This window comes from Phocoena sinus, chromosome 8, assembly GCF_008692025.1.
Source record: "Phocoena sinus isolate mPhoSin1 chromosome 8, mPhoSin1.pri, whole genome shotgun sequence".
NCBI classification, from domain to species: Eukaryota; Metazoa; Chordata; class Mammalia; order Artiodactyla; family Phocoenidae; genus Phocoena; species Phocoena sinus.
In genome coordinates this window covers 47,236,058-47,253,337 of record NC_045770.1, presented here as the reverse complement: position 1 = coordinate 47,253,337, position 17,280 = coordinate 47,236,058, and the positions used below count along the sequence as shown (strand labels likewise).

The 17,280-nt window shown below is 43.6% G+C and overlaps 1 protein-coding gene across 1 annotated transcript in view; it reads right to left on the bottom strand.

Annotated features, from left to right (window-relative positions):
• Nucleotides 1-17,280, bottom strand: part of SYTL2 (synaptotagmin like 2) — a 100,969-nt gene that overhangs the window by 57,078 nt on the left and 26,611 nt on the right.

Here is a 17,280-nt window from a genome sequence, read left to right as displayed (position 1 = left end):
AGCAAATAGAAAATGGGTCATGAAACATGCTTCAACTCAATTCCGGACCGCCAAGATGGAGAGTGCACAAAAACGCCTGTCAGTGTTTAACCATCCACAGAGGGAAGAGATGGTTGCAAAACTGCTCACTTCTTGCATAGGGACATTCCACTAGAGTATATCTGTGCTCCATAATGACAAGAGAATTAGTATTGGGGAGCGGTAATCTGCACACCTCTAACTTTTGCTCAACTCACCTAGCTTGTCTCCCTTCATTTCCAAGGAGAAAGAACGCTTACTGGTGTTGTGTATATAATCTGGGGGAATGGAAGAGGCAGAATTTCAAAACTCCTCAACATTCAAAGTGAGCATTTTTGCGTAGAACCATGGGCAAGAATCCTATTTTCTTTGAGGCATTTTAAATCCATGAGCAGTGAGAAGATGAGACCTACAGAATGCCACAGCCAGGTGGAACTTCAGAGATACTCCAGGATCAGGGCCCTTTAACAAGCACAGTACTGCATATACAGTAGACACTAAAAAACATGGGTTTAGTAAATTTTAAAGCAGCCCTACTTAAGAAAATACAGTGTGTACACTAGTAATTTTTATGAATAAATTCTTTGCTCTTTGGCAAAACAGAATTACTAAGAAGTACTCGCACCACTACTTGCTAACTACAAACCGTTAGGCAAGTTACCTAACCACTCTGAGGCTCAGTTTCTCATTAGGACATCCTTCACAGGTTGTCAGGATTAAATGAAATAATGAATATAAAAGAGCGCATAGCTTGCATCGTGTACCAAAAATAGCTAAAAATATATTCTAGCTTCCTTTCTGAGTTCACACTTTTGTCCCATCCAGCTGAATCAGAGTGTACTGGTTACATAATTTCCTTTTCTCTTTTGCATCTTTCTGATCTCCCCCATGAAGCTTGGACTTCATAGGCAGGTACTCAGGTGACCTTTATTTTATCTTCCTGTAGCTCTTTGCATATTGCCCACAGTGACGACTCAAATAAATATTAAGACAACACTTCACACTTATTTTTTTTAATTTGCACGCACTTGCATATGTTACTGCCTGTTTGTCTTGAAAAATAACTCATCCTTCAAGATGAAAGTCACCACCTCCAGGAAGCCTTCCCTCACTCCCATAGCCAGAGTTAAATGCTGTAGTAGATTCAATTATTCCTAACTCTTCACTTCCTCCCTGAAACAGAACTATACAATCATGCTGCCACTACAGTAAGCAGAGTATTCATCCCTATCTTTCTGGAGGTGGGATTGGCCTGTGACTTACTTTGGTCAATGGAACGTTATAAATGTGATGCAAGCATAGTCTGTGGATATGCCTGTGTGGTTTGGCTTGGCTTCTTGTACTCTGGCCATAGATCACAAGAAGAGCTTGCCCCAGGTAGCCACTGCCTCCTCAGTCAGGGTCTCAGAAAAAGAGATACAAGAACAGACCAGAACCTCATCCACCTGAAGCAGGGCCACCTTAGCTCGTCTGTAGGTATTGAAGCAAGAAGTAAATATTTTTTGTTGGAAGCCACTGAGGTTTGGGGTTGTTATACAACAAACACTTTTGTAGCAGGAACTTGACTAACACAAAAATTTTCTCCTCCACCTACGTATCTCCACTGTTATAATTATCTGTCAGCTCTCCATCTCTCCCATCTGACTGCGAGTCTCTCAATGTGAAGAAATAAGTGGATGAGTTGGGACTTCCCTGGTGGCGCAGTGGTTAAGAATCCGCCTGCCAATGCAGGGTACATGGGTTCGAGCCCTGGTCTGGAAAGATCCCACATGCCATGGAGCAACTAAGCCTGTGCACCACACTACTGAGCCTGCACTCTAGAGCTCACAAGCCATAACTACTGAGCCCGGATGCCGTAACTACTGAAGGCTGCGTGCCTAGAGCCCATGCTCCGCAACAAGAGAAGCCACTATAATGAGAAACCTGTGACCGCAACGGAGTAGTCCCTGCTCACCGCAACTAGAGAGAGCCCATGCTCAGCAATGAAGACCCAACGCAGCCAAAAATAAATATATAAATTAATTAATTAAAAAAAAGAAAAGAAATAAGTGAATGAGTAAATGAATTAGTGAAGCTAATCCAAATAGACAACTTCACCACGGGATGGCTATCTCAATTCTTTCATGCACAGTAGCTTTCTTTCATGTGCAGTAACTTCCTTAGATCTCAAAGGCTGGCAAGGAAATAGATTCAGGCCACATTCTTGGAACCATGTCCTTCATGAGGCATCACACTGCCTCCCAGGTTCAATGGGAGATTGTTTTTAAGTTCAGTGAGTTGAGGACAGGAAGAGAACAAAGGAGAAAAACAACTTAAATTTTCCAGCAGTGGTAATTGGCGGGGGCGGGGGGGGGGGCGGTAAAGGGAGAAATGCTGGTTTCCATACCTTCAAATAGAACTATAAGCTAACCAGTGCTTCTGTGTAAAAGCTTCTAGGGTTAAGTTTTTCCTAAAAATAGCCTATTTGGTGAGGCAAAGGGCAATGTCCTTATTTTACAAAGAAGTGAAGGGCTCGAACCCTTGACTCCTAATTGGGTAGTGGGGAGTTACTACCCAGCCAGATCGTGGGAAAGCCCTCAGATGGCAATCAAGCCTCTTCAGTACCAGGTGACCCCCAACTCCCAATATTCTGGATGATATCTATCATGAGAGCTAGTCAATTTCACTCATTCATTCAACAAACATTTATAGAGAGTCTATTATGTGCCTGACACTGTTCTAAGCACTGGAGATACATTAATGAATAAGACATTAAAAACTTCCTGTCCTTGTAGAGTGTATATGTCAGTTGGAGGGGATAATGATCAAACTAAATAATAAAAACATAAATAAAAAATAAAAACAATTATGTAACTTTTGGGAAGGTGATAAGAGCTCTGGAGGAAAACAAAGCTGGGAAGGGAATAATAAGGTGAGGGGCACTGGAGTTTTACAGAGAGTGGCTAGGGTAGGTCTCATTGAGAAGATGATATTTGAGCAAAAACTTGCCAGAGATGAGGGAATGAGCCACGCAGGTATCAGAGGGTCCTGAGGTGGGAGTGTATTTGACATGTTCAACAAACTTCAAGGGAGCCAGTGCTGGAAGGCCAGTGTGCCAGGAGGAGAAAAGGATGGAGTGGGCCAGAAAGGAAATAGGTCAGACTGTATCGGGCTTTGCAAGGACTGTAAGATTTCTGCAGCAGCAATAAGGGAGGGCAGAAAAAAAAGAAGGTAATAGGGCTTCCCTGGTGGCGCAGTGGTTGAGAGTCTGCCTGCCGATGCAGGGGACGCTGGTTCGTGCCCCGGTCCGGGAGGATCCCACATGCCGCGAAGCGGCTGGGCCCGTGAGCCATGGCCACTGAGCCTGCGTGTCTGGAGCCTGTGCTTCGCAACGGGAGAGGCCACAGCAGTGAGAGGCCCGCGTACCGCAAAAAAAAAAAAAAAGGAGGTAATAAATATTTACTGGGCACCTCCTAACGCCTGGCACTTTACATATATCATCTCATTGGATTCTCACAAAGATCTGAGGGAGGTATTTTGTTACCTTTGTTTTTTAAATGAGGACCATGAGGCCCAGGGAGGTGTTTGCCACCAAGCTTGTGTGTGGCGGGGCTGGCATTTGCCAGTGGCTTTGTTAGAATAGGTCACTCCAATATTGACATCTCATTTAATTCTCCCCTGCACACAGATCCTCAAACTGGGGAAGCAGAAAAACGCTCTTCTGTCTGGCTGTGGACCCTCATTCTCTGCTTCAGCATAAAAGAATCACTGGCCCAGAGCTGACTGTCAGCATGGAGGCAACCTCAGTGCAAAAATTCGGGAGGGATGAATCTTGGTAACAGGGATGCCTGACGTGTTTACAGAAGGAGTAACTCCCAGGATGAGCAAACAGTTCTCCTTAGGTTCAGCCCTCCCTCCCATCCTCCTCATGCTACTGAATATGAATATGACAAAGCCATATTCCCAGGCTTAAAACCCTTCACTAACTTCCCACTGTCCACTGGCTAAGGCTCAAAGTCCTTACTGTGGCCTGTAGGGCCCTCCGTGAACTCACACCTGCTTTCTTCTCCAAGCTCTTTTCCTGCCCCACTGAACTTTTTCAGCTCCTTTTGCCTTCAGGCCTTTTCATATGCTTGTCCTGGCTCCTAGAATACCCTTTCCTGAGAAAATACCTCTCGGGTCTCAGGTGAGATGTCACTTACTGCACAGAAGCCTTCCCCATCCTCCCAAGGCCAGGTTAGGTGCCCCTCTGGGGTGCTCCATGGGCACCTAACTTCCTCACTCAGGATACTCGCCACACCATCTCGAATCCCATCTACTCACATCTGTCCTCCACTAGTTTATGCGCAAGGCCAGGGGCTCTAAGTGCTTTGTATGCCCACCCATCACCTGCCACTGTGGCACCCATCTACGTACGAGGCAGTCAGGTATTTCATACGTGAACACGGGTGTAAGGGGACTGAGCTTCCACTTCCGCCTTAACGTGAACCTGGCTCTAGGGTCCATCATTGAAAAAGCAGGTCCATGCTATTCACTGGGTTCCAGCTCCAGGTCCTTCACCATGACTGTCTGGTTTAAATAAATTACCTGACTTCTCCAAACCTCAGTTTCCTCACCTGTATGAAGGGTCTCTTCACTCCTACCTTCCCTTCTTTATGGAAATACTGTGAGGCTCTGGCGAGAAGGAAGAAAGTGTCGAGGACAAGTAAGGAATGGGCAGCAATAGGAACAGCGGCTAAAAGGGAAATGTGAGGGCTCCAAATGCAAAGTGTGCTTAATTCAAATTTCCCTTGCCTCATTTTGAAATGCATAGAAATTCCGAATGACTATGTTGTATAACAGGAACTATCATAGTATTATAGGCCAATTATACTTCAAAAACAAACAAACTCACAGAAAAAGAGATGTATGGTTACCAGAGGTGGGGATTGGGAGAGGGGCAATTGGAGGAAGGCAGCCAAAAGGTACAAACTTCCAGTTACAAGATAAATAAATACTAAGGAGGTCATGTACAACCTGACAATTATAATTAACACTGCTGGGTGTTAAATATGCAAGTTGTTAAGAGAGTGAATCCTAAGAGTTCTCATCATAAGGAAGAACACTTTTTCTATTTCTTTAATTTTGTATCTACATGAGGTGATGGATGTTCACTAAACTTACTGTGATAATCACTTCATGGTGTATTTAAGTCAAATCGTTATGCTGTACACCTTCAACTTATACAGTACTGTATGTCAATTGTATTTCACTGAAACTGGAAGAAAACAAACAAAATATTTTGCATGTGTCAGCCCTGCTATGCCACATCTGTAAAAGCCTATACTCTTCTCTTTGTCAGCTGTCCAAAAGGCCTCAAACAGTTGGTGTTTGCTTTTGACGGCAGCAAAGAGAAGAGCTAGGCTTGCAGGCCTAATCTCCAACGTTCTGCCAACCAAACCCAGGTTAAAGTCTGGTTAACAGCAGCATTCGTTCCCCCAACTCTCTCCGCACCTTCTCCTTTCCCAGATGGCTGCTGCTCTACCAAAGCCTGCGGGCCTCAAGGAAGGGAAGGAAAACTTTAGTGACTCTCACATGATGAGGTTTTCAGAAGAGAAGCAAATTGTTCTGACAGCCCCATGACATCCCAACAGTCTGAAAGCAAGACAGCGTTCATGTTCTCCCTGAGTCTGCTTTGTTGAGAGAAAGATGAACTGCCTCCTTCCCTCAGGGGTTCCTCACATGATGTTTTCTAAGCCTCTCACTCTCTTGGTCATTTTTCTCTGGGCTGAAAAGTGAGCAAGTGGTGTTAAGACCCTTCATACACAGGAGGTCAGTTAATCACTCTGCCCACCCAGTACGGCAGGTCTTCTCCACATCGTGCAGATAACATGGGGCTTCAGGAGTTAAGTAACTTGTCCACAGTCGTTCAATCAGAATGTGATTTGGACCCAGGGCTGTAGGATTCTAAAGCTGCCGCTTTTAATCTTTCATGACACCCCTCCCCCCCTTATTCTCTGAGAAGTCACACAGCTAGTTAGGCACGAAGATGAAACTAGACCCCCAGGTGTCCTGATGCCCAGCCCAGTCCTGTTTTCACCCAGCTGTCCCTCCTTCTGGACGCCCTACTTTCTCCTTTGTCATTTCCTATGAGTGAATTGCACTGGCCCTCAAAGCACGGCCTGCTCTGCAGAACTTGTCAGCAACAGGAAAATGATTGGGCCCTTTGGGTTTGTTTTACGGATAGACATGGAAAAGAAGACAAGCATGGATAGAGGAAAAAAGGCACCTGTGTCAATATGCGGGTGTTTATATGTGCTCACTAGACTCTGAGAATGGTAGCAATCCCAGGAACCAGAAACTATCACTAAAAGAAGTTTCTTCAGGGCTTCCCTGGTGGCGCAGTGGTTGAGAGTCCGCCTGCCAATGCAGGGGACACGGGTTCGTGCCCCAGTCCGGGAAGATCCCACATGCCGCGCAGTGGCTGGTCCTGTGAGCTGTGGCCGCTGAGCCTGCACGTCCGGAGCCTGTGCTCCGCAACGGGAGAGGCCACAGCAGCGAGAGGCCCACATACCACAAAAAAAAAAAAAAAAAAAAAAGGTTTCTTCAGATGTGTTTAAACTCAATCAGAATGTTGTTGTTGTTTTTAATAGAAATGTGTTTATGTGAACAGCAAACTTTGTCCACAGCACTGTCAGGAAACAAGGCTATGTGAATATTTTGTTTCTGCATGGTCTCTGCTTTCATCAGTCTACTAAAAAACATGTAAATTATTTACTCTAAGTTGCCTAAATTGGGCTTCTTGAGAGGAAAGAACAATTGTCTTGTGACTGGTTCAAAGCAGCTTCTCAAAAACAACCTGAGTCGAATGAATAAATGAAATGAATCTAGGAAGAAGTGAACAAATGAAAAAATATAGATGGAATAAGAAAAAATAATTTATCCAATAAGTTTCTGTTTTATTTTTTCACAGGGGAACAACTGAAAGTCAAAACTGACAGGCATCGCAAGATACAAAGCTTTCACTTTTGTGAGGATTTTTCCAAAAGTGGAAGAAATTTTTCTACTTCAGTCACCGCCTTCAGCCCCGGGGCTGATGCAACTGACAGGTAACATTTCCCATAGACTGACTTGGTGATATCAAACTAAGGATGAAGAAAGTGCAGAGAAGGAAAGACTACTCATATGTGACAATGCTCCCTACACCTTAATCTCCTCTTCAAACCTAATGATAATGTCTCTGGATTTCTAGAAAAGCTCACCTTCTGCCATTCCTAGGCAAGTTTAGACTTATGGTACCCATAGGAATCAAAGAGTTTAATCAAGTCCCAGTCAAGGGTAAGATAATGGGCCACGTGAAGAAGACAGTATCACACACAACCTACCTTCGTACACGTACTATGTCAAGTACTAATAAAGGAGGCACAGACCAAGTGTCAGGGGCCACAGGGATTTAGGAAGGAGATCAAATGATGAGAGCCTTGGAGGCTGAGAAGAAGGGAGCGGGCATTCTGGGCAAGTGCACTGGCCATGAAACCATGAAGGTAGGGTGTTCAAAAAGAAGGCTGGTAACTGGAGTGTAGAGTACAAGTGGGGAAACAGTGTCTGGGGTCAGACCCTGAGGGGCCTGAAATGCCAAGAGAGGGAAATGGAACTGGAATTTTTTACATTTTTCAGTCTCGATAAATGTGCCTGGACTACCCTTTTAATCTGTATTGTCTTGGAATATCAGGATTTCAAAAGATAAAAACAGTAAAGAGAAAGGAGCTGGGGAAATGGGTGGCTGAAAATTCATATTAATCTTCACACCTGGGCTGACATCTCAAATCTAAAAAAAGGGACGACAACCTACGAAAGGGATGACTTACAACACATCCAGAAGCTTTAAGACAGTATGACAAGGTTCATCGGACATCGCACGGAGCTGCTGTAAAAGCCAACACAGTTATGGGCTCTTATTGGTTACACAGCTTGGGAAGCACCTGGAGCCCTGCCTCAGTTCAAAATGCCAGACGGAAACTTCCTCTCCCTTTGCCATGGCAGCACACACCACAGATCTCAACTCTGGAAGAGATTAGGTCGTATGTCCCAAACGTTGGAATAGTGTACACCGTCTCTGCCCTTAGAGAACTTATATTCCAGAAAGGAAGACAGATACTGAACAAGCCTGAGAAGTCCTACAAAACAGAAGAGCAGGGTGCCTTAAAACTTTTAACCAGGAGGCTTATAATGTAGTTTCGGGGGGCCAGGGAAGGCTTCTTGAAGAACTATGATCTCTGTCAACGGTCAACTCTATAGTGATATCTAAATTGGGAGTTCTACCACTTTAATCAAACTTATCATTGCTTGTATCAAAATATGGCTGATGAGCAGCAGATTCCCAGACATTGCTTAAGACCCACTGAATCAAGATCTTCAGGGACAAGGCCCGGGAATCTGCATTTTCTAAAATGTTCCCACAGGATGCAGATGTTTGGCCAGGTTTGGCAATCACAGCTATAAAGGATTCCCAGTAGGTCAGAAAAATGGCTGACAACTGGTTAAAGAGTACAGCAAAATTAAGCACGTTCATTTGTACATCAATTGTTTTCCAGCTGTAACAAGAGCAAACGCAAAAATGAAGTAATGGCTGAATCATGGAGTCATAACCAGTTCTTTGTGCAGATGAGGAAGCTGAGACACAGAGGGGTTAGACCAACTGCTTAACGTCACACAGCTACCTAATGTGAGAGCTGGGACACTCAGAGGAGACCTCCTTTATCTTCCGGGACAGATACAGATTCAACCCACATAAGGATTTGCAAACGGGCTAACAAAATGGGTTGAGATACATTTCCCAGCACCCCTGAAACCAGCACATTGATGATAACAACAGGCATTGCAGATGAATTCTAGATTTAATTATTTTCTAGGTTTCAAATTCAGAGGAAGGGAGTGGAAGAACCAGCTGATTTATTAACCAGGCTGGAATTAAACCCAGGATCATAAAGTTAACTGAACTGTAGCAATCCTCAGCTCTGACTTTAAAAGGACTACATAAACCCTCACTTTTGGTACAATCATGTACATTCCTACTCAGCCTGGCAGTGAGGGACTCTCTCCAAATGTACAAACTCAGGGGTTCCCAAACCTGGCTGTATATTAGCATCACCTGAAAAACCTTAAAAAAATATATCCGTGCCTAGGCCTCTTTGCCTTCCTTCCACCCCGTGCCGGTGATTCTGATTTAACTGGTCTGGGGTCAGACCTTACCCGAGATTTTTTTTTTTAAGCTACTCAGGGGGTTTGAATGTGCAGCCAGCACTGAGGTCACTGAACTCACTGGTCCTCTCCTCTTTCTGGCCCCTGCTCAAATTTAAGACCTAGGGTGAGGCAAGCAAGATGCCCAGGGCCCAAAATTCAAGGAGGCAAGGTTGTGTGAGCACAGCCGCACCCTGAGAGTGAGGCCTCCTTACCAGTCAGGCACCCAGGCACACGATGTAAGCAGACGCTCACTCGCAGGGTATGGCAAGTGCAGTGCCAGTGCTTGTGTGACCTTTTCTCCATAGATTTGTGCCCTGGGTGCCTTATGTGCCTCACCCTTGGCCCAGACCTGCTCAAATCTCTCTGGTCAGGCCATTAATTATCCCATCAAAGATACATCAGGTTCTTTTTTTTTTTTTTCATGGAATGTATTACTAATACTATTATTATTATCATTAAGTAACATATATTTTCTTTGTTAAAAAAATGTTTGAAAATCACAAAATCATACAAGATATAAAGTAAATGACCTCTTTTTCTCTCACACTTACCAACTTCATTTCAGAGAAGTAATCATTGTTTTACACTGTATTATATGCCAATTCAGGCATTTTCTATTCAGATACTCATATCACATATCTCAACAAAAAAGTGGATATTGTTTCTGTGACTTGGGTTTTAAAAATTTAATGATACTCTTTCAATATTTTTGCTTCTATGTTAGAATAGATAGATGTGTGCCATTTTTCTTTAATTTTTCCTTTTTTTATTTTGAAATGAAAAAATTAATTTTAAGCTCATAAAAAACTGCAAGAATGGCACAAAGAATGTCTATATACTCTGCATACATTATATTAGTTTGAAAGTGCTGCTATAACAAAATGCCCAAAAAAAGGGCGACTTCAACAGTAGAAATTTATTTTCTCATAGTTCTGGAGGCTACAAGTCCAAGATCAAGGTGTCAGAGGGTTTCATTTCTTCTGAGTCTTTTTCCTTGTCTTGAAGATGGCCACCTTCCCACGATGTCCTCACATAGTCTTTCCTCTATGAAATACCAACCTAGTGTAAGATATATCATGTTCTTAACTGTGTGCAAGGTCTTTCTTGCTCCTCTCCGAGAGACACTTGTTTTTTTTTTTTTCTTTTTTTGCGGTACGCGGGCCTTTCACTGTTGTGGCCTCTCCCGTTGCGGAGCACAGTCTCCGGACGTGCAGGCTCAGTGGCCATGGCTCACAGGCCCAGCCACTCCGCGGCATGTGGGATCTTCCCAGACCGGGGCACGAACCCGTGTCCCCTGCATCGGCAGGCAGACTCTCAACCACTGTGCCACCAGGGAAGCCCGAGACACTTGTTTTGAAATGGATACAGGTGAATAATGCCGACCACATGCATTAACTGTACCCCTTGACATAAGAGGCTGCTGCGATGGCGTAGGACACTCTGGTTTTAGGGTCAAAAGATGCTTGGAAAGAGACTGATCTTTCATTAGTTCTTTGGCAGTTCCCCTACGGGCTCTGGGTTTGTTTCTTGGTCTGTGCTACATAGCCAGTTAGGCCTACCTTACAGGGTTACCGTGAGGATGACACTGGGCTGTAGGTTAAATGGTCTGGGACGTAGTAAAGGCTTCATAAACACCAGCTGACAATAAATCTTCAACATGTCACCAACTCAATCACCTTTCTATGCTACCTTGAGGTTGGAATGTTACTGCTGCTGCTTTTTCTATTTTCTTCATTAGACTTGTCTCCCTCTTCTAACCTCCCACCCTATTGTAAGGAGTCAAATTCCTGGTTTCTGCAAACACCCCCATCCCCAGAGGCCTTTGAGTAGATAAAAAAAAAATCTAAATTGGGGTTTGGGGTTTGGCAGTAGAGAGGTTGGGTGGGAGGATCCCATTTTGAAATTTTACCAAAATTCTTCTAAACCTTCTCATTTTAGGCCTGGACCTCCACTTTAGAAAATCAAGAGCCAAGAGCCTGACATTTTGGTCTCTGGTTCTACATTAACAGCCCTTCTCTAATTCTTCTTCCTCTAGAGGTGGGCAGCGAGGTGCCTCGGCATCCCCCTGTCCTCAGCACCTAGCATGGTGCCTGACTTACAACAGGTGCCTCATTGATTGAATAAAGGGAAGAAAAAAGAGATTACAGGGACAAAAAGCTTTGTCAAGTTATCTTCCATAGATGTGTTTGTTAACTCCCTGGTAGACAGAATAAGGGTCCTCCAAAGATGTCCACATCCTAATTCCTGGAACTTGTGAATATGGTAAACGGTAAGAGGGACGTTACATATGTGATTAAGGCTATCGTGATGGGGAAATTATCCCGGATTATTTCAGCAGACCCAATGGAATCACAAGGTCCTCATAAGGATGCAAGATGGTCTAAAAGAGAGAGAGGAGATGTGAGGATGAAGACAGGTTGGAGTGACGAGCTTTGAAGATGGAGTAAGGGACCATGAACCAAGGAATGCAGACAGCCTCTAACAGCTGGAAGGGGAAAGGAAACATTCTCCCACCAGAGCCTCCAGCAGGAACTCAGCTATGCCAACTTCTTGACTTTATCCTGTAAGACTCATTTCGGATTTCTGACCTCCAGAACTGTAAGATAATAAATTTGTGTTGTTTCAAGCCACTAAGTTTGTGGTAACTTGCCCTGCAGTAATAGGAAACTAATACAGCCTGAGGATAGATAATGTGCCTTATTCATCTCTGAACCCCCAGTTTGTTGCCTGGAACTCTGTTGACTAAATACATCTTTAAAAGCAACACTGAGAGTGGATGCTTTCCTCTCCTTGCCATATAGCCAATCAGTTTCCAGGTTCAGTTGACTGAACCTCTGCACTCTCCCTCCAATTCAACCCCTTCTCTCCTTTTCTACCACTCATTTAGAAGGGAACATGAACTGAACATGGCTTCTTTACTTCCTGGTTCACCCTCACTTCTGGCTACCGTATACAGTCCAGCTAGACTCATACTCCAAAGCCCCACTTCGAGCATGCCATACTCAATTTAAAAACCTTCCCTAGCTCTTCCCTGATGGCAGAGTAAATCCAAATTCCTAGTACTGACATACTTCTCATCCCAAGCTCCCTATCTAATCTTATTTTCCGTGGACCCTTTCTCACCCCGTGAATTCCAGCCAAATCACTCCTCAATATCAGCTCTACACTATCATCACCAGACCTCTGTTCTTGCTGTTCTCATCGCCTAGAATGTCTTTCCCTTATTTCTGCACACATCCAAACCTTACCAATCACTCAAGCCCCAGCTCCTCCATGAAGCTGCTCCTGCAGCCCCCTGCCCCTCAAAAATATCCCTTCCACAAGCTAGCAATAATTACTTCTTTCACTGAGCCCTCCTAGGCTCTTATCTGTACATCTGTCATCTGAAGTAGGAAAGAGCACAGGCTCCAGAGTCAGACCTGGGTACAGTTTGACCCTCTTGTGCAAGTTACTTAGCTTCTCTGAGCCTCAGGCTTCTCATCTGTAAAATGGGCATCATACCTGTCTTCCTGGGTTGTTGAGAAGATTTAAGCTCATATCTAAGCGCCCAACACAATAAGCTTTCAACAATTACATAAACATTACAGAAACATATCAAATTCCCACTTCTAGGCTCTTTAAGGGAAAGATTTATGTCCACTTCATTTTTGTAGCCACACAGTACCTTGCACATAGTAATAGTAAAAAAACAAAACAAAACAAAAAACTCTTAAATATTAAGTAACTCACTGAAGTTAACTCACTGAAGTTAAGTTGGGAGTATCTCCTCAGGCTTCCTGTTCTGTGAATAGTAAGGATGGCCTCATTTTTCTCCATTTAAGAGAGAAGGGGAGAAGTATTCTGGTTCTCTTTCGGATCATCTGTGTTAGGCAGAATTCTTAAGATAGAAATTTTGTAAGACCTACTCTCTTTGGTTAATGCCTCTCAACTACTCTTCAACCCTACCAACGATTTTAAATGAGTACTGTTTTCATTAGCATAAGTTATACATTGTTATTTTAATGTCACTGAGTTCTAGATCAGAAAATAGCTGTTATTCCGGAGCCAGCGGGACAAAGTTCACTTTTACTCCATCATGTCTAGAAATCCCATGCTGGACATGATCCTTCATTCCTCAGTTGGGTATGCAACAGTTACCTTCCTTTAAAGGCATTCTTTAAACCACTTTTATGCTAGAGGAGAAACTTGGCCCTTTATTTCTCAATCTAGTTGGCAGCATCATGAAGAGGAAAGAACATGAGATTTAAAGTCATACGATCTGGTTTGAAAACGAGTCACCCACTGACTAGCTTGGTGACCACGAACATAGCACTTACTTGAGTCTCCATTTCCTCCTTTCTAAAATGGATTCTAACCACTGCCCACCTCCCTTGCTGAATTACTACAGGGGGCCAATGAGACCACACATGGAAAGACAGTTTGTGAACTGCAAAAATGCTTTACAGCTATATTTATCCATTTACCTTCTAACACAGCGTGAGCTCCAAAAAGACACCCATATGATTAGATAGGAGTAAGGGTTCACAGAGCACTCCAGAAGAAATGAAGAATACTTTCACTTCACCTGCCTTCATATAGTCCCTGACCCACAATAGAGAGGTAGTATTTTAACTGTAGATGCCAAATAACCACAGGCAAGTTCCTCTCACAGGATTCTTAAGGAATATCTGACTTGATATCTGTAGAGTGTTCCAAGGTGACAGTCCTGAATGAAAGGTGCTACTCAGTGTACTAGGATGCAATTAGTCAGAACTCTACCCAGGCATCGTGTCAGACTCTACATATATGGCATCCCTGAATCTTCAAAACCCCACAATCCTTTGAGGTATTTGCTGTAATCCAGAAGGACCTTCACTGTGATTGAGAAGGTATGAGAAATAACCAACCACATCTAAGACAGCGCTTAACATTAATTAGCACTTAATATTAGTTAGTGCTTAACATTTTTAAAAAAGGGCAGCAGCCATCCCAACTCCAGTCTAGTTTTCCCCATACTCTCGTCCCTTATTTCCCAGGACAGGCTGACTCAGACTCAGTACAATGCCTCACTGAAGGGTAAAAGCCCTAATGAGCAAATCTCATGAAAAATTCAGTTGGTCTTTTGGAGAAAAACAGCTGGAGCTGACCTTAAGAATTCCACTAATTCCCCCTACCACACAGCCTAAAAATAGTCAAAGAGCATTTCTAGCTCGTGACGGCCTTTCCTTTAAAGGACATGATATGCAAAAAAGGCATGCTGGGGTCATTAGCCCAAATCATGCAGTCCCCATGATAAATCTTGGGATAAATGTTCCTATGAGAATCTGCCTTCACAAGGTCAACACTGGAATTTCATCGTGAAGGCTCCCCTCTACCCTACTCCCCAGGCACCACTGGGTCTATACAAAGATGTACGTTATCAGCCACTGACTAGCTGTGTGGCCACGAGTACGTCAATTTCGTCGGCCTCAGTTTCCAAATCTGTCAAATGAAATGCTAGACTCTGACCTCTAAGGTCTCCTTCTGGTGTAAGACTCCCTGGGAGGTCCATTCAAAGGCTCCTCATTGCTTTCAGGATAAAAGTCAAACCCCTCAGTGTTACATGGGCCCCTCCAGATCTGGCCCCTGCCTTCCCCTCCATTTTCCCCAACATCATACCCTGATGGTCCTTAAATTTACCTCTGACACTTCCGTGCTTTTAGAACACACAACTCCCTCTGCCTGCAATGCCCTTTCCCAGCTTCTTAGACTCCTCTTCATCTTTCAAGTCACAGTCCAATTGTCACCTCCTCCGAGAAGGTGAGTCTAGCCCTTTCCTCACAAGTTGGCTACAGTCTTCTCCTCTGTGGTCTCACAGGACTGTACGATATAGCAACGGCCTGCTGACTTGTCAGTCTCCCTTACAAGGACCCTGGGTGCTCCCTGAAGGTAGAGACATCGTGTCCATCTCCTCTGTATTCCCACTACTTGACCCTGTGCCTGCCATATAGTGTTTGCTGACACTGGACCAAATTCCACTGAAGTACCACATGCATTTTAAAGCGTTGTTACAAAGGACCAGAAATTGATTTTTTTAAAGGAATGTTTTCTCTATTCAAAAAGCAAGAAAGTAAACTACCTGCAAGCCTTTGCCTTATTAGGAAAAAATATATATAGCGGTTTGGAATTGTGACATAATCTTCGTGGAGATGAAAAATATACACTACATGTGTTTCTGAGAAACCTCTCTTTAAACTAACTGAACCCGTTTTTTTAAAAGGAGATTCAAATTTAGAAATGATGTCCAACTTGGTGGGTTTTGGTTTGGGGTGGGGTTTAAAAAAATTTTTTTTTTAGCAAGAGGAAGGAAAATCTCCAAAAGAGATAAATTACACACTAAGCCTTCTGAAAATTCTCAGCCAGACCCTGGAAAAATCAGATGAAAGGATGTTTTGTATAGAAAAGCAAAATGCCTTATTAATAATATTGAAAGGTATGTATGTGTGTTATAAAAGATAAAAACTAAGTTAATGAAATTAATAGGTAGAACTTGGATTTGACAGAAAAGTTGGAGAAGAAACAGACATTTTATCTTCCTTCAATACCTTCTTCCATCTTTACACACATTACCTCTACACCATAAGGCGAACCAGCAAAGCAGGCAGTATTGTCTGTGTTTCACAGATGAGGAAATTGAAGTTCATGGCGGTTAAGGGACTTGCCTAAACATATCTTGCCTCTAAGCTACAGAGTTGGAATATGAACCCAGGTCTGCCTGGCTCTAAAGTGCTGTCCGACACACCAGGAAGAAAGTGGTAAAAGTGGAAGGAAGGGCCAGGCACACAGGTACCTATGAAGGAACTCAAAGATGCAAAGAGGAGCTGCGTTTCCCTCAATGCCCACACACCCAAGACACTGAGCTTTGCAGTACAGAATGTTGTTAAGCCTGATGCGTAATGCAACTAGTTACAAAGGGATTTTTATGCTTTATGTGATCCAGTTTATCAGCATATATAAATAAACTCCTAAAGTGTGGACAGCAGGCAGGGAGTATGATGATCCAGCATTAGCAAATCTTTTTTTTCCCTAAGCCCTCCTGAACAACAAAAATTCTTGCACTGGGCTTCCCTGGTGGCGCAGTGGTTGACAGTCTGCCTGCCCATGCAGGGGACACGGGTTCGTGCCCCGGTCCGGGAAGATCCCACATACCGCGGAGCGGCTGGGCCCGTGAGCCATGGCCGCTGGGCCTGTGCTCTGCAACGGGAGAGGCCACAACAGTGAGAGGCCCGCGTACCGCAAAAAAAAAAAAAAAAAAATCCTTGCACTGATCCGAGAAAGAGCTTTATAGTGTCAGTCAACACTTAAGATACCCTCCAAAGGCAGGCAAAAATGATCACTGATACTTCATTATTCAGAGTCAGCCTGAAGGAACAGCTAAAAACCAGTTCTTTCTCTGCTGCTAATGACTGAAACTTTTGGTGGTTTCACTTACCTCCCTGGGTGATCTCACCTATAAAATGAGGCATTTGATCTCTGATCTCTCAGATGTCTTCCAATTGTATAAGTTTTTTTCTCATGAGCGTAAAATCAAATGATCAGAGTAAATTCCAACACCACTACCCAGCTAGCTGAGGGAGCAAGAGATGTAGAGGAAGAATATTGGAAGGAAAAAAAAAAAGTCATCCTTCTGCCCAGTGCAAAATGTCTTTTTAGGAAAAAAAAAAATCTTTCATAAGATATAGCTATATTGAAGGAGAGAACGATAACTAGTAAAATAGGGTATAAAAACTGACAAAAGTCATCCTTCCCTTCTTTCTGCCCCTCCGTCCTCCTTTCCTCTCTCATTCAGAGTGTCCCCTGTTTGGGACTGAGTGAGGCACTACAGATACAACTATTAAGTAGTAAGACCTGGTTCCTGTTGTCAAGAAGATTTGGCTCCCAGCAATAATAACAGCTCCCTTTTGTACAAGGTTGGGGGTTTACACTATACTCTGGCATATGCACTCTTCACAACAACCTTGGGAGGGCAGGAGGGCAGGTAGGAACAAGTATCATCATAATCCTTCTTTCATTGATGTGAAAGCTGAGGTTCAGCAAGGTCAA